Below are 22,907 nucleotides of genomic sequence, written 5' to 3' on the forward strand. Positions count from 1 at the left end.
AGTTTTGAGAAGATTGGAGAAACTTAATTTTTCGCCCAAAAATGAAAAAAAACAAAAGGGGTAACACTGTCGTTTTTTTTTCGGGTCGAAATTTTGAGTTTCGATATCTCAGCTCTGGAAGGGTCTAGAGCCTCCATTTTTGCACTCAGGTCAAAGTCTCACAGCCCTCTATCATAATCCAGAAATTTGAGAAGATCAGAGAAACTTAATTTTTCGCCCAAAAATGAAAAAAAAACGAAAGGGGTAACACTGTCGTTTTTTTTTCGGGTCGAAATTTTGAAGTTTGATATCTCAGCTCTGGAAGGGTCTAGATCATCCATTTTTGCACTCAGGTCAAAGTCTCACAGCCCTCTATCATAATCCAGAGTTTTGAGAAGATTGGAGAAACTTAATTTTTCGCCCAAAAATGAAAAAAAAACGAAAGGGGTAACACTGTCGTTTTTTTTTTCGGGTCGAAATTTTGAAGTTTGATATCTCAGCTCTGGAAGGGTCTAGATCATCCATTTTTGCACTCAGGACAAAGTCTCACAGCCCTCTATCATAATCCAGAGTTTTGAGAAGATTGGAGAAACTTAATTTTTCGCCCAAAAATGAAAAAAAACAAAAGGGGTAGTAACACTGTCGTTTTTTTTTCGGGTCGAAATTTTGAGTTTCGATATCTCAGCTCTGGAAGGGTCTAGAGCCTCCATTTTTGCACTCAGGTCAAAGTCTCACAGCCCTCTATCATAATCCAGAGTTTTGAGAAGATCAGAGAAACTTAATTTTTCGCCCAAAAATGAAAAAAAACGAAAGGGGTAACACTGTCGTTTTTTTTTCGGGTCGAAATTTTGAAGTTTGATATCTCAGCTCTGGAAGGGTCTAGATCATCCATTTTTGCACTCAGGTCAAAGTCTCACAGCCCTCTATCATAATCCAGAGTTTTGAGAAGATTGGAGAAACTTAATTTTTCGCCCAAAAATGAAAAAAAACAAAAGGGGTAACACTGTCGTTTTTTTTTCGGGTCGAAATTTTAAAGTTTGATATCTCAGCTCTGGAAGGGTCTAGATCATCCATTTTTGCACTCAGGTCAAAGTCTCACAGCCCTCTATCATAATCCAGAGTTTTGAGAAGATTGGAGAAACTTAATTTTTCGCCCAAAAATGAAAAAAAACAAAAGGGGTAACACTGTCGTTTTTTTTTCGGGTCGAAATTTTGAAGTTTGATATCTCAGCTCTGGAAGGGTCTAGATCATCCATTTTTGCACTCAGGTCAAAGTCTCACAGCCCTCTATCATAATCCAGAGTTTTGAGAAGATTGGAGAAACTTAATTTTTCACCCAAAAATGAAAAAAAACAAAAGGGGTAACACTGTCGTTTTTTTTTCGGGTCGAAATTTTGAAGTTTGATATCTCAGCTCTGGAAGGGTCTAGATCATCCATTTTTGCACTCAGGTCAAAGTCTCACAGCCCTCTATCATAATCCAGAGTTTTGAGAAGATTGGAGAAACTTAATTTTTCGCCCAAAAATGAAAAAAAACAAAAGGGGTAGTAACACTGTCGTTTTTTTTTTCGGTCGAAATTTTGAGTTTCGATATCTCAGCTCTGGAAGGGTCTAGAGCCTCCATTTTTGCACTCAGGTCAAAGTCTCACAGCCCTCTATCATAATCCAGAGTTTTGAGAAGATCAGAGAAACTTAATTTTTCGCCCAAAAATGAAAAAAAACGAAAGGGGTAACACTGTCGTTTTTTTTTCGGGTCGAAATTTTGAAGTTTGATATCTCAGCTCTGGAAGGGTCTAGATCATCCATTTTTGCACTCAGGTCAAAGTCTCACAGCCCTCTATCATAATCCAGAGTTTTGAGAAGATTGGAGAAACTTAATTTTTCGCCCAAAAATGAAAAAAAACAAAAGGGGTAACACTGTCGTTTTTTTTTCGGGTCGAAATTTTGAAGTTTGATATCTCAACTCTGGAAGGGTCTAGATCATCCATTTTTGCACTCAGGTCAAAGTCTCACAGCCCTCTATCATAATCCAGAGTTTTGAGAAGATTGGAGAAACTTAATTTTTCGCCCAAAAATGAAAAAAAACAAAAGGGGTAACACTGTCGTTTTTTTTTCGGGTCGAAATTTTGAAGTTTGATATCTCAGCTCTGGAAGGGTCTAGATCATCCATTTTTGCACTCAGGTCAAAGTCTCACAGCCCTCTATCATAATCCAGAGTTTTGAGAAGATTGGAGAAACTTAATTTTTCACCCAAAAATGAAAAAAAAACAAAAGGGGTAACACTGTCGTTTTTTTTTCGGGTCGAAATTTTGAAGTTTGATATCTCAGCTCTGGAAGGGTCTAGATCATCCATTTTTGCACTCAGGTCAAAGTCTCACAGCCCTCTATCATAATCCAGAGTTTTGAGAAGATTGGAGAAACTTAATTTTTCGCCCAAAAATAAAAAAAAACGAAAGGGGTAACACTGTCGTTTTTTTTTCGGGTCGAAATTTTGAAGTTTGATATCTCAGCTCTGGAAGGGTCTAGATCATCCATTTTTGCACTCAGGACAAAGTCTCACAGCCCTCTATCATAATCCAGAGTTTTGAGAAGATTGGAGAAACTTAATTTTTCGCCCAAAAATGAAAAAAAACAAAAGGGGTAACACTGTCGTTTTTTTTTCGGGTCGAAATTTTGAAGTTTGATATCTCAACTCTGGAAGGGTCTAGATCATCCATTTTTGCACTCAGGTCAAAGTCTCACAGCCCTCTATCATAATCCAGAGTTTTGAGAAGATTGGAGAAACTTAATTTTTCGCCCAAAAATGAAAAAAAAACAAAAGGGGTAACACTGTCGTTTTTTTTTCGGGTCGAAATTTTGAGTTTCGATATCTCAGCTCTGGAAGGGTCTAGAGCCTCCATTTTTGCACTCAGGTCAAAGTCTCACAGCCCTCTATCATAATCCAGAGTTTTGAGAAGATCAGAGAAACTTAATTTTTCGCCCAAAAATGAAAAAAAAACGAAAGGGGTAACACTGTCGTTTTTTTTCGGGTCGAAATTTTGAAGTTTGATATCTCAGCTCTGGAAGGGTCTAGATCATCCATTTTTGCACTCAGGTCAAAGTCTCACAGCCCTCTATCATAATCCAGAGTTTTGAGAAGATTGGAGAAACTTAATTTTTCGCCCAAAAATGAAAAAAAACAAAAGGGGTAACACTGTCGTTTTTTTTTCGGGTCGAAATTTTGAAGTTTGATATCTCAGCTCTGGAAGGGTCTAGATCATCCATTTTTGCACTCAGGTCAAAGTCTCACAGCCCTCTATCATAATCCAGAGTTTTGAGAAGATTGGAGAAACTTAATTTTTCGCCCAAAAATAAAAAAAAACGAAAGGGGTAACACTGTCGTTTTTTTTTCGGGTCGAAATTTTGAAGTTTGATATCTCAGCTCTGGAAGGGTCTAGATCATCCATTTTTGCACTCAGGACAAAGTCTCACAGCCCTCTATCATAATCCAGAGTTTTGAGAAGATCAGAGAAACTTAATTTTTCGCCCAAAAATGAAAAAAAACAAAAGGGGTAACACTGTCGTTTTTTTTTCGGGTCGAAATTTTGAGTTTCGATATCTCAGCTCTGGAAGGGTCTAGAGCCTCCATTTTTGCACTCAGGTCAAAGTCTCACAGCCCTCTATCATAATCCAGAGTTTTGAGAAGATCAGAGAAACTTAATTTTTCGCCCAAAAATGAAAAAAAACGAAAGGGGTAACACTGTCGTTTTTTTTTCGGGTCGAAATTTTGAAGTTTGATATCTCAGCTCTGGAAGGGTCTAGATCATCCATTTTTGCACTCAGGTCAAAGTCTCACAGCCCTCTATCATAATCCAGAGTTTTGAGAAGATTGGAGAAACTTAATTTTTCGCCCAAAAATGAAAAAAAACAAAAGGGGTAACACTGTCGTTTTTTTTTCGGGTCGAAATTTTGAAGTTTGATATCTCAGCTCTGGAAGGGTCTAGATCATCCATTTTTGCACTCAGGTCAAAGTCTCACAGCCCTCTATCATAATCCAGAGTTTTGAGAAGATTGGAGAAACTTAATTTTTCGCCCAAAAATGAAAAAAAACAAAAGGGGTAACACTGTCGTTTTTTTTTTCGGGTCGAAATTTTGAAGTTTGATATCTCAGCTCTGGAAGGGTCTAGATCATCCATTTTTGCACTCATGTCAAAGTCTCACAGCCCTCTATCATAATCCAGAGTTTTGAGAAGATTGGAGAAACTTAATTTTTCACCCAAAAATGAAAAAAAACAAAAGGGGTAACACTGTCGTTTTTTTTTCGGGTCGAAATTTTGAAGTTTGATATCTCAGCTCTGGAAGGGTCTAGATCATCCATTTTTGCACTCATGTCAAAGTCTCACAGCCCTCTATCATAATCCAGAGTTTTGAGAAGATTGGAGAAACTTAATTTTTCGCCCAAAAATGAAAAAAAACAAAAGGGGTAACACTGTCGTTTTTTTTTCGGGTCGAAATTTTGAAGTTTGATATCTCAGCTCTGGAAGGGTCTAGAGCCTCCATTTTTGCACTCAGGTCAAAGTCTCACAGCCCTCTATCATAATCCAGAGTTTTGAGAAGATTGGAGAAACTTAATTTTTCGCCCAAAAATGAAAAAAAACAAAAGGGGTAACACTGTCGTTTTTTTTTCGGGTCGAAATTTTGAGTTTCGATATCTCAGCTCTGGAAGGGTCTAGATCATCCATTTTTGCACTCAGGTCAAAGTCTCACAGCCCTCTATCATAATCCAGAGTTTTGAGAAGATTGGAGAAACTTAATTTTTCGCCCAAAAATGAAAAAAAACAAAAGGGGTAACACTGTCGTTTTTTTTTCGGGTCGAAATTTTGAGTTTCGATATCTCAGCTCTGGAAGGGTCTAGAGCCTCCATTTTTGCACTCAGGTCAAAGTCTCACAGCCCTCTATCATAATCCAGAGTTTTGAGAAGATCAGAGAAACTTAATTTTTCGCCCAAAAATGAAAAAAAAACGAAAGGGGTAACACTGTCGTTTTTTTTTCGGGTCGAAATTTTGAAGTTTGATATCTCAGCTCTGGAAGGGTCTAGATCATCCATTTTTGCACTCAGGTCAAAGTCTCACAGCCCTCTATCATAATCCAGAGTTTTGAGAAGATTGGAGAAACTTAATTTTTCGCCCAAAAATGAAAAAAAACAAAAGGGGTAACACTGTCGTTTTTTTTTCGGGTCGAAATTTTGAAGTTTGATATCTCAGCTCTGGAAGGGTCTAGATCATCCATTTTTGCACTCAGGACAAAGTCTCACAGCCCTCTATCATAATCCAGAGTTTTGAGAAGATTGGAGAAACTTAATTTTTCGCCCAAAAATGAAAAAAAACAAAAGGGGTAGTAACACTGTCGTTTTTTTTTCGGGTCGAAATTTTGAGTTTCGATATCTCAGCTCTGGAAGGGTCTAGAGCCTCCATTTTTGCACTCAGGTCAAAGTCTCACAGCCCTCTATCATAATCCAGAGTTTTGAGAAGATCAGAGAAACTTAATTTTTCGCCCAAAAATGAAAAAAAAACGAAAGGGGTAACACTGTCGTTTTTTTTTCGGGTCGAAATTTTAAAGTTTGATATCTCAGCTCTGGAAGGGTCTAGATCATCCATTTTTGCACTCAGGTCAAAGTCTCACAGCCCTCTATCATAATCCAGAGTTTTGAGAAGATTGGAGAAACTTAATTTTTCGCCCAAAAATGAAAAAAAACAAAAGGGGTAACACTGTCGTTTTTTTTTCGGGTCGAAATTTTGAAGTTTGATATCTCAGCTCTGGAAGGGTCTAGATCATCCATTTTTGCACTCAGGTCAAAGTCTCACAGCCCTCTATCATAATCCAGAGTTTTGAGAAGATTGGAGAAACTTAATTTTTCACCCAAAAATGAAAAAAAACAAAAGGGGTAACACTGTCGTTTTTTTTTCGGGTCGAAATTTTGAAGTTTGATATCTCAGCTCTGGAAGGGTCTAGATCATCCATTTTTGCACTCAGGTCAAAGTCTCACAGCCCTCTATCATAATCCAGAGTTTTGAGAAGATTGGAGAAACTTAATTTTTCGCCCAAAAATGAAAAAAAACAAAAGGGGTAGTAACACTGTCGTTTTTTTTTCGGGTCGAAATTTTGAGTTTCGATATCTCAGCTCTGGAAGGGTCTAGAGCCTCCATTTTTGCACTCAGGTCAAAGTCTCACAGCCCTCTATCATAATCCAGAGTTTTGAGAAGATCAGAGAAACTTAATTTTTCGCCCAAAAATGAAAAAAAACGAAAGGGGTAACACTGTCGTTTTTTTTTCGGGTCGAAATTTTGAAGTTTGATATCTCAGCTCTGGAAGGGTCTAGATCATCCATTTTTGCACTCAGGTCAAAGTCTCACAGCCCTCTATCATAATCCAGAGTTTTGAGAAGATTGGAGAAACTTAATTTTTCGCCCAAAAATGAAAAAAAACAAAAGGGGTAACACTGTCGTTTTTTTTTCGGGTCGAAATTTTGAAGTTTGATATCTCAACTCTGGAAGGGTCTAGATCATCCATTTTTGCACTCAGGTCAAAGTCTCACAGCCCTCTATCATAATCCAGAGTTTTGAGAAGATTGGAGAAACTTAATTTTTCGCCCAAAAATGAAAAAAAACAAAAGGGGTAACACTGTCGTTTTTTTTTCGGGTCGAAATTTTGAAGTTTGATATCTCAGCTCTGGAAGGGTCTAGATCATCCATTTTTGCACTCAGGTCAAAGTCTCACAGCCCTCTATCATAATCCAGAGTTTTGAGAAGATTGGAGAAACTTAATTTTTCACCCAAAAATGAAAAAAAAACAAAAGGGGTAACACTGTCGTTTTTTTTTCGGGTCGAAATTTTGAAGTTTGATATCTCAGCTCTGGAAGGGTCTAGATCATCCATTTTTGCACTCAGGACAAAGTCTCACAGCCCTCTATCATAATCCAGAGTTTTGAGAAGATTGGAGAAACTTAATTTTTCGCCCAAAAATGAAAAAAAACAAAAGGGGTAACACTGTCGTTTTTTTTCGGGTCGAAATTTTGAGTTTCGATATCTCAGCTCTGGAAGGGTCTAGAGCCTCCATTTTTGCACTCAGGTCAAAGTCTCACAGCCCTCTATCATAATCCAGAGTTTTGAGAAGATCAGAGTAACTTAATTTTTCGCCCAAAAATGAAAAAAAACGAAAGGGGTAACACTGTCGGTTTTTTTTCGGGTCGAAATTTTGAAGTTTGATATCTCAGCTCTGGAAGGGTCTAGATCATCCATTTTTGCACTCAGGTCAAAGTCTCACAGCCCTCTATCATAATCCAGAGTTTTGAGAAGATTGGAGAAACTTAATTTTTCGCCCAAAAATGAAAAAAAACAAAAGGGGTAACACTGTCGTTTTTTTTTCGGGTCGAAATTTTGAAGTTTGATATCTCAGCTCTGGAAGGGTCTAGATCATCCATTTTTGCACTCAGGTCAAAGTCTCACAGCCCTCTATCATAATCCAGAGTTTTGAGAAGATTGGAGAAACTTAATTTTTCGCCCAAAAATGAAAAAAAACAAAAGGGGTAACACTGTCGTTTTTTTTTTCGGGTCGAAATTTTGAAGTTTGATATCTCAGCTCTGGAAGGGTCTAGATCATCCATTTTTGCACTCATGTCAAAGTCTCACAGCCCTCTATCATAATCCAGAGTTTTGAGAAGATTGGAGAAACTTAATTTTTCACCCAAAAATGAAAAAAAACAAAAGGGGTAACACTGTCGTTTTTTTTTTCGGGTCGAAATTTTGAAGTTTGATATCTCAGCTCTGGAAGGGTCTAGATCATCCATTTTTGCACTCATGTCAAAGTCTCACAGCCCTCTATCATAATCCAGAGTTTTGAGAAGATTGGAGAAACTTAATTTTTCGCCCAAAAATGAAAAAAAACAAAAGGGGTAACACTGTCGTTTTTTTTTCGGGTCGAAATTTTGAAGTTTGATATCTCAGCTCTGGAAGGGTCTAGAGCCTCCATTTTTGCACTCAGGTCAAAGTCTCACAGCCCTCTATCATAATCCAGAGTTTTGAGAAGATTGGAGAAACTTAATTTTTCGCCCAAAAATGAAAAAAAACGAAAGGGGTAACACTGTCATTTTTTTTTTCGGGTCGAAATTTTGAGTTTCGGTATCTCAGCTCTGGAAGGGTCTAGAGCCTCCATTTTTGCACTCAGGTCAAAGTCTCACAGCCCTCTATCATAATCCAGAGTTTTGAGAAGATCAGAGAAACTTAATTTTTCGCCCAAAAATGAAAAAAAAAACGAAAGGGGTAACACTGTCGTTTTTTTTTCGGGTCGAAATTTTGAGTTTCGATATCTCAGCTCTGGAAGGGTCTAGAGCCTCCATTTTTGCACTCAGGTCAAAGTCTCACAGCCCTCTATCATAATCCAGAGTTTTGAGAAGATTGGAGAAACTTAATTTTTCGCCCAAAAATGAAAAAAAAACAAAAGGGGTAACACTGTCGTTTTTTTTTCGGGTCGAAATTTTGAGTTTCGATATCTCAGCTCTGGAAGGGTCTAGAGCCTCCATTTTTGCACTCAGGTCAAAGTCTCACAGCCCTCTATCATAATCCAGAGTTTTGAGAAGATCAGAGAAACTTAATTTTTCGCCCAAAAATGAAAAAAAACGAAAGGGGTAACACTGTCGTTTTTTTTTCGGGTCGAAATTTTGAAGTTTGATATCTCAGCTCTGGAAGGGTCTAGATCATCCATTTTTGCACTCAGGTCAAAGTCTCACAGCCCTCTATCATAATCCAGAGTTTTGAGAAGATTGGAGAAACTTAATTTTTCGCCCAAAAATGAAAAAAAACAAAAGGGGTAACACTGTCGTTTTTTTTTCGGGTCGAAATTTTAAAGTTTGATATCTCAGCTCTGGAAGGGTCTAGATCATCCATTTTTGCACTCAGGTCAAAGTCTCACAGCCCTCTATCATAATCCAGAGTTTTGAGAAGATTGGAGAAACTTAATTTTTCGCCCAAAAATGAAAAAAAACAAAAGGGGTAACACTGTCGTTTTTTTTTCGGGTCGAAATTTTGAAGTTTGATATCTCAGCTCTGGAAGGGTCTAGATCATCCATTTTTGCACTCAGGTCAAAGTCTCACAGCCCTCTATCATAATCCAGAGTTTTGAGAAGATTGGAGAAACTTAATTTTTCACCCAAAAATGAAAAAAAACAAAAGGGGTAACACTGTCGTTTTTTTTTCGGGTCGAAATTTTGAAGTTTGATATCTCAGCTCTGGAAGGGTCTAGATCATCCATTTTTGCACTCAGGTCAAAGTCTCACAGCCCTCTATCATAATCCAGAGTTTTGAGAAGATTGGAGAAACTTAATTTTTCGCCCAAAAATGAAAAAAAACAAAAGGGGTAGTAACACTGTCGTTTTTTTTTCGGGTCGAAATTTTGAGTTTCGATATCTCAGCTCTGGAAGGGTCTAGAGCCTCCATTTTTGCACTCAGGTCAAAGTCTCACAGCCCTCTATCATAATCCAGAGTTTTGAGAAGATCAGAGAAACTTAATTTTTCGCCCAAAAATGAAAAAAAACGAAAGGGGTAACACTGTCGTTTTTTTTTCGGGTCGAAATTTTGAAGTTTGATATCTCAGCTCTGGAAGGGTCTAGATCATCCATTTTTGCACTCAGGTCAAAGTCTCACAGCCCTCTATCATAATCCAGAGTTTTGAGAAGATTGGAGAAACTTAATTTTTCGCCCAAAAATGAAAAAAAACAAAAGGGGTAACACTGTCGTTTTTTTTTCGGGTCGAAATTTTGAAGTTTGATATCTCAACTCTGGAAGGGTCTAGATCATCCATTTTTGCACTCAGGTCAAAGTCTCACAGCCCTCTATCATAATCCAGAGTTTTGAGAAGATTGGAGAAACTTAATTTTTCGCCCAAAAATGAAAAAAAACAAAAGGGGTAACACTGTCGTTTTTTTTTCGGGTCGAAATTTTGAAGTTTGATATCTCAGCTCTGGAAGGGTCTAGATCATCCATTTTTGCACTCAGGTCAAAGTCTCACAGCCCTCTATCATAATCCAGAGTTTTGAGAAGATTGGAGAAACTTAATTTTTCACCCAAAAATGAAAAAAAAACAAAAGGGGTAACACTGTCGTTTTTTTTTCGGGTCGAAATTTTGAAGTTTGATATCTCAGCTCTGGAAGGGTCTAGATCATCCATTTTTGCACTCAGGTCAAAGTCTCACAGCCCTCTATCATAATCCAGAGTTTTGAGAAGATTGGAGAAACTTAATTTTTCGCCCAAAAATAAAAAAAAACGAAAGGGGTAACACTGTCGTTTTTTTTTCGGGTCGAAATTTTGAAGTTTGATATCTCAGCTCTGGAAGGGTCTAGATCATCCATTTTTGCACTCAGGACAAAGTCTCACAGCCCTCTATCATAATCCAGAGTTTTGAGAAGATTGGAGAAACTTAATTTTTCGCCCAAAAATGAAAAAAAACAAAAGGGGTAACACTGTCGTTTTTTTTCGGGTCGAAATTTTGAGTTTCGATATCTCAGCTCTGGAAGGGTCTAGAGCCTCCATTTTTGCACTCAGGTCAAAGTCTCACAGCCCTCTATCATAATCCAGAGTTTTGAGAAGATCAGAGTAACTTAATTTTTCGCCCAAAAATGAAAAAAAACGAAAGGGGTAACACTGTCGTTTTTTTTTCGGGTAGAAATTTTGAAGTTTGATATCTCAGCTCTGGAAGGGTCTAGATCATCCATTTTTGCACTCAGGTCAAAGTCTCACAGCCCTCTATCATAATCCAGAGTTTTGAGAAGATTGGAGAAACTTAATTTTTCGCCCAAAAATGAAAAAAAACAAAAGGGGTAACACTGTCGTTTTTTTTTCGGGTCGAAATTTTGAAGTTTGATATCTCAGCTCTGGAAGGGTCTAGATCATCCATTTTTGCACTCAGGTCAAAGTCTCACAGCCCTCTATCATAATCCAGAGTTTTGAGAAGATTGGAGAAACTTAATTTTTCGCCCAAAAATGAAAAAAAACAAAAGGGGTAACACTGTCGTTTTTTTTTTCGGGTCGAAATTTTGAAGTTTGATATCTCAGCTCTGGAAGGGTCTAGATCATCCATTTTTGCACTCATGTCAAAGTCTCACAGCCCTCTATCATAATCCAGAGTTTTGAGAAGATTGGAGAAACTTAATTTTTCACCCAAAAATGAAAAAAAACAAAAGGGGTAACACTGTCGTTTTTTTTTTCGGGTCGAAATTTTGAAGTTTGATATCTCAGCTCTGGAAGGGTCTAGATCATCCATTTTTGCACTCATGTCAAAGTCTCTCAGCCCTCTATCATAATCCAGAGTTTTGAGAAGATTGGAGAAACTTAATTTTTCGCCCAAAAATGAAAAAAAAACAAAAGGGGTAACACTGTCGTTTTTTTTTTCGGGTCGAAATTTTGAAGTTTGATATCTCAGCTCTGGAAGGGTCTAGATCATCCATTTTTGCACTCAGGTCAAAGTCTCACAGCCCTCTATCATAATCCAGAGTTTTGAGAAGATTGGAGAAACTTAATTTTTCACCCAAAAATGAAAAAAAACAAAAGGGGTAACACTGTCGTTTTTTTTTCGGGTCGAAATTTTGAAGTTTGATATCTCAGCTCTGGAAGGGTCTAGATCATCCATTTTTGCACTCAGGTCAAAGTCTCACAGCCCTCTATCATAATCCAGAGTTTTGAGAAGATTGGAGAAACTTAATTTTTCGCCCAAAAATGAAAAAAAACAAAAGGGGTAGTAACACTGTCGTTTTTTTTTCGGGTCGAAATTTTGAGTTTCGATATCTCAGCTCTGGAAGGGTCTAGAGCCTCCATTTTTGCACTCAGGTCAAAGTCTCACAGCCCTCTATCATAATCCAGAGTTTTGAGAAGATCAGAGAAACTTAATTTTTCGCCCAAAAATGAAAAAAAACGAAAGGGGTAACACTGTCGTTTTTTTTTCGGGTCGAAATTTTGAAGTTTGATATCTCAGCTCTGGAAGGGTCTAGATCATCCATTTTTGCACTCAGGTCAAAGTCTCACAGCCCTCTATCATAATCCAGAGTTTTGAGAAGATTGGAGAAACTTAATTTTTCGCCCAAAAATGAAAAAAAACAAAAGGGGTAACACTGTCGTTTTTTTTTCGGGTCGAAATTTTGAAGTTTGATATCTCAACTCTGGAAGGGTCTAGATCATCCATTTTTGCACTCAGGTCAAAGTCTCACAGCCCTCTATCATAATCCAGAGTTTTGAGAAGATTGGAGAAACTTAATTTTTCGCCCAAAAATGAAAAAAAACAAAAGGGGTAACACTGTCGTTTTTTTTTCGGGTCGAAATTTTGAAGTTTGATATCTCAGCTCTGGAAGGGTCTAGATCATCCATTTTTGCACTCAGGTCAAAGTCTCACAGCCCTCTATCATAATCCAGAGTTTTGAGAAGATTGGAGAAACTTAATTTTTCACCCAAAAATGAAAAAAAAACAAAAGGGGTAACACTGTCGTTTTTTTTTCGGGTCGAAATTTTGAAGTTTGATATCTCAGCTCTGGAAGGGTCTAGATCATCCATTTTTGCACTCAGGTCAAAGTCTCACAGCCCTCTATCATAATCCAGAGTTTTGAGAAGATTGGAGAAACTTAATTTTTCGCCCAAAAATAAAAAAAAACGAAAGGGGTAACACTGTCGTTTTTTTTTCGGGTCGAAATTTTGAGTTTCGATATCTCAGCTCTGGAAGGGTCTAGAGCCTCCATTTTTGCACTCAGGTCAAAGTCTCACAGCCCTCTATCATAATCCAGAGTTTTGAGAAGATTGGAGAAACTTAATTTTTCGCCCAAAAATGAAAAAAAAACAAAAGGGGTAACACTGTCGTTTTTTTTTCGGGTCGAAATTTTGAAGTTTGAAATCTCAGCTCTGGAAGGGTCTAGATCATCCATTTTTGCACTCAGGTCAAAGTCTCACAGCCCTCTATCATAATCCAGAGTTTTGAGAAGATTGGAGAAACTTAATTTTTCGCCCAAAAATGAAAAAAAAAAAAGGGGTAACACTGTCGTTTTTTTTTCGGGTCGAAATTTTGAAGTTTGATATCTCAGCTCTGGAAGGGTCTAGATCATCCATTTTTGCACTCAGGTCAAAGTCTCACAGCCCTCTATCATAATCCAGAGTTTTGAGAAGATTGGAGAAACTTAATTTTTCGCCCAAAAATGAAAAAAAAACAAAAGGGGTAACACTGTCGTTTTTTTTTCGGGTTGAAATTTTGAAGTTTGATATCTCAGCTCTGGAAGGGTCTAGATCATCCATTTTTGCACTCAGGTCAAAGTCTCACAGCCCTCTATCATAATCCAGAGTTTTGAGAAGATTGGAGAAACTTAATTTTTCGCCCAAAAATGAAAAAAAACAAAAGGGGTAACACTGTCGTTTTTTTTTTCGGGTCGAAATTTTGAAGTTTGATATCTCAGCTCTGGAAGGGTCTAGATCATCCATTTTTGCACTCAGGTCAAAGTCTCACAGCCCTCTATCATAATCCAGAGTTTTGAGAAGATTGGAGAAACTTAATTTTTCGCCCAAAAATGAAAAAAAAACAAAAGGGGTAACACTGTCGTTTTTTTTTCGGGTCGAAATTTTGAAGTTTGATATCTCAGCTCTGGAAGGGTCTAGAGCCTCCATTTTTGCACTCAGGTCAAAGTCTCACAGCCCTCTATCATAATCCAGAGTTTTGAGAAGATTGGAGAAACTTAATTTTTCGCCCAAAAATGAAAAAAAACAAAAGGGGTAACACTGTCGTTTTTTTTCGGGTCGAAATTTTGAGTTTCGATATCTCAGCTCTGGAAGGGTCTAGATCATCCATTTTTGCACTCAGGTCAAAGTCTCACAGCCCTCTATCATAATCCAGAGTTTTGAGAAGATTGGAGAAACTTAATTTTTCGCCCAAAAATGAAAAAAAACAAAAGGGGTAACACTGTCGTTTTTTTTTCTTGTCGAAATTTTGAAGTTTGATATCTCAGCTCTGGAAGGGTCTAGATCATCCATTTTTGCACTCAGGTCAAAGTCTCACAGCCCTCTATCATAATCCAGAGTTTTGAGAAGATTGGAGAAACTTAATTTTTCGCCCAAAAATGAAAAAAAACAAAAGGGGTAACACTGTCGTTTTTTTTTCGGGTCGAAATTTTGAAGTTTGATATCTCAGCTCTGGAAGGGTCTAGATCATACATTTTTGCACTCATGTCAAAGTCTCACAGCCCTCTATCATAATCCAGAGTTTTGAGAAGATTGGAGAAACTTAATTTTTCGCCCAAAAATGAAAAAAAACAAAAGGGGTAAGTAACACTGTCGTTTTTTTTTTTCGGGTCGAAATTTTGAAGTTTGATATCTCAGCTCTGGAAGGGTCTAGAGCCTCCATTTTTGCACTCAGGTCAAAGTCTCACAGCCCTCTATATTAATCCAGAGTTTTGAGAAGATTGGAGAAACTTAATTTTTCACCCAAAAATGAAAAAAAACAAAAGGGGTAACACTGTCGTTTTTTTTTCGGGTCGAAATTTTGAAGTTTGATATCTCAGCTCTGGAAGGGTCTAGATCATCCATTTTTGCACTCAGGTCAAAGTCTCACAGCCCTCTATCATAATCCAGAGTTTTGAGAAGATTGGAGAAACTTAATTTTTCGCCCAAAAATGAAAAAAAACAAAAGGGGTAACACTGTCGTTTTTTTTTTCGGGTCGAAATTTTGAAGTTTGATATCTCAGCTCTGGAAGGGTCTAGATCATCCATTTTTGCACTCAGGTCAAAGTCTCACAGCCCTCTATCATAATCCAGAGTTTTGAGAAGATTGGAGAAACTTAATTTTTCGCCCAAAAATGAAAAAAAACAAAAGGGGTAACACTGTCGTTTTTTTTTCGGGTCGAAATTTTGAAGTTTGATATCTCAGCTCTGGAAGGGTCTAGATCATCCATTTTTGCACTCAGGTCAAAGTCTCACAGCCCTCTATCATAATCCAGAGTTTTGAGAAGATTGGAGAAACTTAATTTTTCGCCCAAAAATGAAAAAAAAACAAAAGGGGTAACACTGTCGGTTTTTTTTTCGGGTCGAAATTTTGAAGTTTGATATCTCAGCTCTGGAAGGGTATAGATCATCCATTTTTGCACTCAGGTCAAAGTCTCACAGCCCTCTATCATAATCCAGAGTTTTGAGAAGATTGGAGAAACTTAATTTTTCGCCCAAAAATGAAAAAAAAACGAAAGGGGTATTTTTTTTCGGGTCGAAATTTTGAAGTTTGATATCTCAGCTCTGGAAGGTTCTAGATCATCCATTTTTGCACTCAGGACAAAGTCTCACAGCCCTCTATCATAATCCAGAGTTTTGAGAAGATTGGAGAAACTTAATTTTTCGCCCAAAAATGAAAAAAAACAAAAGGGGTAACACTGTCGTTTTTTTTTTTCGGGTCGAAATTTTGAGTTTCGATATCTCAGCTCTGGAAGGGTCTAGATCATCCATTTTTGCACTCAGGTCAAAGTCTCACAGCCCTCTATCATAATCCAGAGTTTTGAGAAGATTGGAGAAACTTAATTTTTCGCCCAAAAATGAAAAAAAACAAAAGGGGTAACACTGTCGTTTTTTTTTTCGGGTCGAAATTTTGAAGTTTGATATCTCAGCTCTGGAAGGGTCTAGATCATCCATTTTTGCACTCAGGTCAAAGTCTCACAGCCCTCTATCATAATCCAGAGTTTTGAGAAGATTGGAGAAACTTAATTTTTCGCCCAAAAATGAAAAAAAACGAAAGGGGTATTTTTTTTCGGGTCGAAATTTTGAAGTTTGATATCTCAGCTCTGGAAGGGTCTAGATCATCCATTTTTGCACTCAGGACAAAGTCTCACAGCCCTCTATCATAATCCAGAGTTTTGAGAAGATTGGAGAAACTTAATTTTTCGCCCAAAAATGAAAAAAAACAAAAGGGGTAAAACTGTCGTTTTTTTTTTTCGGGTCGAAATTTTGAGTTTCGATATCTCAGCTCTGGAAGGGTCTAGATCATCCATTTTTGCACTCAGGTCAAAGTCTCACAGCCCTCTATCATAATCCAGAGTTTTGAGAAGATTGGAGAAACTTAATTTTTCGCCCAAAAATGAAAAAAAACAAAAGGGGTAACACTGTCGTTTTTTTTTTCGGGTCGAAATTTTGAAGTTTGATATCTCAGCTCTGGAAGGGTCTAGATCATCCATTTTTGCACTCAGGTCAAAGTCTCACAGCCCTCTATCATAATCCAGAGTTTTGAGAAGATTGGAGAAACTTAATTTTTCGCCCAAAAATGAAAAAAAACAAAAGGGGTAACACTGTCGTTTTTTTTTCGGGTCGAAATTTTGAAGTTTGATATCTCAGCTCTGGAAGGGTCTAGATCATCCATTTTTGCACTCAGGTCAAAGTCTCACAGCCCTCTATCATAATCCAGAGTTTTGAGAAGATTGGAGAAACTTAATTTTTCGCCCAAAAATGAAAAAAAACAAAAGGGGTAACACTGTCGTTTTTTTTTCGGGTCGAAATTTTGAAGTTTGATATCTCAGCTCTGGAAGGGTCTAGAGCCTCCATTTTTGCACTCAGGTCAAAGTCTCACAGCCCTCTATCATAATCCAGAGTTTTGAGAAGATTGGAGAAACTTAATTTTTCACCCAAAAATGAAAAAAAACAAAAGGGGTAACACTGTCGTTTTTTTTTCGGGTCGAAATTTTGAGTTTCGATATCTCAGCTCTGGAAGGGTCTAGATCATCCATTTTTGCACTCAGGTCAAAGTCTCACAGCCCTCTATCATAATCCAGAGTTTTGAGAAGATTGGAGAAACTTAATTTTTCGCCCAAAAATGAAAAAAAACAAAAGGGGTAGTAACACTGTCGTTTTTTTTTCGGGTCGAAATTTTGAGTTTCGATATCTCAGCTCTGGAAGGGTCTAGATCATCCATTTTTGCACTCAGGTCAAAGTCTCACAGCCCTCTATCATAATCCAGAGTTTTGAGAAGATTGGAGAAACTTAATTTTTCGCCCAAAAATGAAAAAAAAACAAAAGGGGTAACACTGTCGTTTTTTTTTCGGGTCGAAATTTTGAGTTTCGATATCTCAGCTCTGGAAGGGTCTAGATCATCCATTTTTGCACTCAGGTCAAAGTCTCACAGCCCTCTATCATAATCCAGAGTTTTGAGAAGATTGGAGAAACTTAATTTTTCGCCCAAAAATGAAAAAAAAACAAAAGGGGTAACACTGTCGTTTTTTTTTCGGGTCGAAATTTTGAAGTTTGATATCTCAGCTCTGGAAGGGTCTAGAGCCTCCATTTTTGCACTCAGGTCAAAGTCTCACAGCCCTCTATCATAATCCAGAGTTTTGAGAAGATTGGAGAAACTTAATTTTTCACCCAAAAATGAAAAAAAACAAAAGGGGTAACACTGTCGTTTTTTTTTCGGGTCGAAATTTTGAGTTTCGATATCTCAGCTCTGGAAGGGTCTAGATCATCCATTTTTGCACTCAGGTCAAAGTCTCACAGCCCTCTATCATAATCCAGAGTTTTGAGAAGATTGGAGAAACTTAATTTTTCGCCCAAAAATGAAAAAAAACAAAAGGGGTAACACTGTCGTTTTTTTTTCGGGTCAAAATTTTTAAGTTTGATATCTCAGCTCTGGAAGGGTCTAGATCATCCATTTTTGCACTCAGGTCAAAGTCTCACAGCCCTCTATCATAATCCAGAGTTTTGAGAAGATTGGAGAAACTTAATTTTTCGCCCAAAAATAAAAAAAAACGAAAGGGGTAACACTGTCGTTTTTTTTTCGGGTCGAAATTTTGAAGTTTGATATCTCAGCTCTGGAAGGGTCTAGATCATCCATTTTTGCACTCAGGACAAAGTCTCACAGCCCTCTATCATAATCCAGAGTTTTGAGAAGATTGGAGAAACTTAATTTTTCGCCCAAAAATGAAAAAAAACAAAAGGGGTAACACTGTCGTTTTTTTTTCGGGTCGAAATTTTGAGTTTCGATATCTCAGCTCTGGAAGGGTCTAGAGCCTCCATTTTTGCACTCAGGTCAAAGTCTCACAGCCCTCTATCATAATCCAGAGTTTTGAGAAGATCAGAGAAACTTATTTTTTCGGCCAAAAATGAAAAAAAAAAGGAAAGGGGTAACACTGTCGTTTTTTTTTCGGGTCGAAATTTTGAAGTTTGATATCTCAGCTCTGGAAGGGTCTAGATCATCCATTTTTGCACTCAGGTCAAAGTCTCACAGCCCTCTATCATAATCCAGAGTTTTGAGAAGATTGGAGAAACTTAATTTTTCGCCCAAAAATGAAAAAAAAACAAAAGGGGTAACACTGTCGTTTTTTTTTCGGGTCGAAATTTTGAAGTTTGATATCTCAGCTCTGGAAGGGTCTAGATCATCCATTTTTGCACTCAGGTCAAAGTCTCACAGCCCTCTATCATAATCCAGAGTTTTGAGAAGATTGGAGAAACTTAATTTTTCGCCCAAAAATGAAAAAAAACAAAAGGGGTAACACTGTCGTTTTTTTTTTCGGGTCGAAATTTTGAAGTTTGATATCTCAGCTCTGGAAGGGTCTAGATCATCCATTTTTGCACTCAGGTCAAAGTCTCACAGCCCTCTATCATAATCCAGAGTTTTGAGAAGATTGGAGAAACTTAATTTTTCGCCCAAAAATGAAAAAAAAACAAAAGGGGTAACACTGTCGTTTTTTTTTCGGGTCGAAATTTTGAAGTTTGATATCTCAGCTCTGGAAGGGTCTAGAGCCTCCATTTTTGCACTCAGGTCAAAGTCTCACAGCCCTCTATCATAATCCAGAGTTTTGAGAAGATTGGAGAAACTTAATTTTTCACCCAAAAATGAAAAAAAACAAAAGGGGTAACACTGTCGTTTTTTTTTCGGGTCGAAATTTTGAGTTTCGATATCTCAGCTCTGGAAGGGTCTAGATCATCCATTTTTGCACTCAGGTCAAAGTCTCACAGCCCTCTATCATAATCCAGAGTTTTGAGAAGATTGGAGAAACTTAATTTTTCGCCCAAAAATGAAAAAAAACAAAAGGGGTAACACTGTCGTTTTTTTTTCGGGTCAAAATTTTTAAGTTTGATATCTCAGCTCTGGAAGGGTCTAGATCATCCATTTTTGCACTCAGGTCAAAGTCTCACAGCCCTCTATCATAATCCAGAGTTTTGAGAAGATTGGAGAAACTTAATTTTTCGCCCAAAAATAAAAAAAAACGAAAGGGGTAACACTGTCGTTTTTTTTTCGGGTCGAAATTTTGAAGTTTGATATCTCAGCTCTGGAAGGGTCTAGATCATCCATTTTTGCACTCAGGACAAAGTCTCACAGCCCTCTATCATAATCCAGAGTTTTGAGAAGATTGGAGAAACTTAATTTTTCGCCCAAAAATGAAAAAAAACAAAAGGGGTAACACTGTCGTTTTTTTTTCGGGTCGAAATTTTGAGTTTCGATATCTCAGCTCTGGAAGGGTCTAGAGCCTCCATTTTTGCACTCAGGTCAAAGTCTCACAGCCCTCTATCATAATCCAGAGTTTTGAGAAGATCAGAGAAACTTATTTTTTCGGCCAAAAATGAAAAAAAAAAGGAAAGGGGTAACACTGTCGTTTTTTTTTCGGGTCGAAATTTTGAAGTTTGATATCTCAGCTCTGGAAGGGTCTAGATCATCCATTTTTGCACTCAGGTCAAAGTCTCACAGCCCTCTATCATAATCCAGAGTTTTGAGAAGATTGGAGAAACTTAATTTTTCGCCCAAAAATGAAAAAAAAACAAAAGGGGTAACACTGTCGTTTTTTTTTCGGGTCGAAATTTTGAAGTTTGATATCTCAGCTCTGGAAGGGTCTAGATCATCCATTTTTGCACTCAGGTCAAAGTCTCACAGCCCTCTATCATAATCCAGAGTTTTGAGAAGATTGGAGAAACTTAATTTTTCGCCCAAAAATGAAAAAAAACAAAAGGGGTAACACTGTCGTTTTTTTTTTCGGGTCGAAATTTTGAAGTTTGATATCTCAGCTCTGGAAGGGTCTAGATCATCCATTTTTGCACTAATGTCAAAGTCTCACAGCCCTCTATCATAATCCAGAGTTTTGAGAAGATTGGAGAAACTTAATTTTTCACCCAAAAATGAAAAAAAAAACAAAAGGGGTAACACTGTCGTTTTTTTTTCGGGTCGAAATTTTGAAGTTTGATATCTCAGCTCTGGAAGGGTCTAGATCATCCATTTTTGCACTCAGGTCAAAGTCTCACAGCCCTCTATCATAATCCAGAGTTTTGAGAAGATTGGAGAAACTTAATTTTTCGCCCAAAAATGAAAAAAAAACAAAAGGGGTAACACTGTCGTTTTTTTTTCGGGTCGAAATTTTGAAGTTTGATATCTCAGCTCTGGAAGGGTCTAGATCATCCATTTTTGCACTCAGGTCAAAGTCTCACAGCCCTCTATCATAATCCAGAGTTTTGAGAAGATTGGAGAAACTTAATTTTTCGCCCAAAAATGAAAAAAAACAAAAGGGGTAACACTGTCGTTTTTTTTTCGGGTCGAAATTTTGAAGTTTGATATCTCAGCTCTGGAAGGGTCTAGATCATCCATTTTTGCACTCAGGTCAAAGTCTCACAGCCCTCTATCATAATCCAGAGTTTTGAGAAGATTGGAGAAACTTAATTTTTCGCCCAAAAATGAAAAAAAACAAAAGGGGTAACACTGTCGTTTTTTTTTTCGGGTCGAAATTTTGAAGTTTGATATCTCAGCTCTGGAAGGGTCTAGATCATCCATTTTTGCACTCAGGTCAAAGTCTCACAGCCCTCTATCATAATCCAGAGTTTTGAGAAGATTGGAGAAACTTAATTTTTCACCCAAAAATGAAAAAAAACAAAAGGTGTAACACTGTCGTTTTTTTTTCGGGTCGAAATTTTGAAGTTTGATATCTCAGCTCTGGAAGGGTCTAGATCATCCATTTTTGCACTCAGGTCAAAGTCTCACAGCCCTCTATCATAATCCAGAGTTTTGAGAAGATTAGAGAAACTTAATTTTTCGCCCAAAAATGAAAAAAAACAAAAGGGGTAACACTGTCGTTTTTTTTTCGGGTCGAAATTTTGAAGTTTGATATCTCAGCTCTGGAAGGGTCTAGATCATCCATTTTTGCACTCAGGTCAAAGTCTCACAGCCCTCTATCATAATCCAGAGTTTTGAGAAGATTGGAGAAACTTAATTTTTCGCCCAAAAATGAAAAAAAACAAAAGGGGTAACACTGTCGTTTTTTTTTCGGGTCGAAATTTTGAAGTTTGATATCTCAGCTCTGGAAGGGTCTAGATCATCCATTTTTGCACTCAGGTCAAAGTCTCACAGCCCTCTATCATAATCCAGAGTTTTGAGAAGATTGGAGAAACTTAATTTTTCGCCCAAAAATGAAAAAAAACAAAAGGGGTAACACTGTCGTTTTTTTTTTTCGGGTCGAAATTTTGAAGTTTGATATCTCAGCTCTGGAAGGGTCTAGATCATCCATTTTTGCACTCAGGTCAAAGTCTCACAGCCCTCTATCATAATCCATAGTTTTGAGAAGATTGGAGAAACTTAATTTTTCGCCCAAAAATGAAAAAAAAACAAACGGGGTAACACTGTCGTTTTTTTTTTCGGGTCGAAATTTTGAAGTTTGATATCTCAGCTCTGGAAGGGTCTAGATCATCCATTTTTGCACTCAGGTCAAAGTCTCACAGCCCTCTATCATAATCCAGAGTTTTGAGAAGATTGGAGAAACTTAATTTTTCGCCCAAAAATGAAAAAAAACAAAAGGGGTAACACTGTCGTTTTTTTTTTCGGGTCGAAATTTTGAAGTTTGATATCTCAGCTCTGGAAGGGTCTAGATCATCCATTTTTGCACTCAGGTCAAAGTCTCACAGCCCTCTATCATAATCCAGAGTTTTGAGAAGATTGGAGAAACTTAATTTTTCGCCCAAAAATGAAAAAAAAACAAAAGGGGTAACACTGTCGTTTTTTTTTCGGGTCGAAATTTTGAAGTTTGATATCTCAGCTCTGGAAGGGTCTAGATCATCCATTTTTGCACTCAGGTCAAAGTCTCACAGCCCTCTATCATAATCCAGAGTTTTGAGAAGATTGGAGAAACTTAATTTTTCGCCCAAAAATGAAAAAAAACAAAAGGGGTAACACTGTCGTTTTTTTTTTCGGGTCGAAATTTTGAAGTTTGATATCTCAGCTCTGGAAGGGTCTAGATCATCCATTTTTGCACTCAGGTCAAAGTCTCACAGCCCTCTATCATAATCCAGAGTTTTGAGAAGATTGGAGAAACTTAATTTTTCGCCCAAAAACAAAAAAAAACGAAAGGGGTAACACTGTCGTTTTTTTTTCGGGTCGAAATTTTGAAGTTTGATATATCAGCTCTGGAAGGGTCTAGATCATCCATTTTTGCACTCAGGTCAAAGTCTCACAGCCCTCTATCATAATCCAGAGTTTTGAGAAGATTGGAGAAACTTAATTTTTCGCCCAAAAATGAAAAAAAACAAAAGGGGTAACACTGTCGTTTTTTTTTCGGGTCGAAATTTTGAAGTTTGATATCTCAGCTCTGGAAGGGTCTAGATCATCCATTTTTGCACTCAGGTCAAAGTCTCACAGCCCTCTATCATAATCCAGAGTTTTGAGAAGATTGGAGAAACTTAATTTTTCGCCCAAAAATGAAAAAAAACAAAAGGGGTAACACTGTCGTTTTTTTTTCGGGCCGAAATTTTGAAGTTTGATATCTCAGCTCTGGAAGGGTCTAGATCATCCATTTTTGCACTCATGTCAAAGTCTCACAGCCCTCTATCATAATCCAGAGTTTTGAGAAGATTGGAGAAACTTAATTTTTCGCCCAAAAATGAAAAAAAAAACAAAAGGGGTAACACTGTCGTTTTTTTTTCGGGTCGAAATTTT

Source organism: Pimephales promelas, chromosome 7 (genome assembly GCF_988280905.1).
Source record: "Pimephales promelas chromosome 7, fPimPro1.hap1.1, whole genome shotgun sequence".
NCBI lineage: Eukaryota > Metazoa > Chordata > Actinopteri > Cypriniformes > Leuciscidae > Pimephales > Pimephales promelas.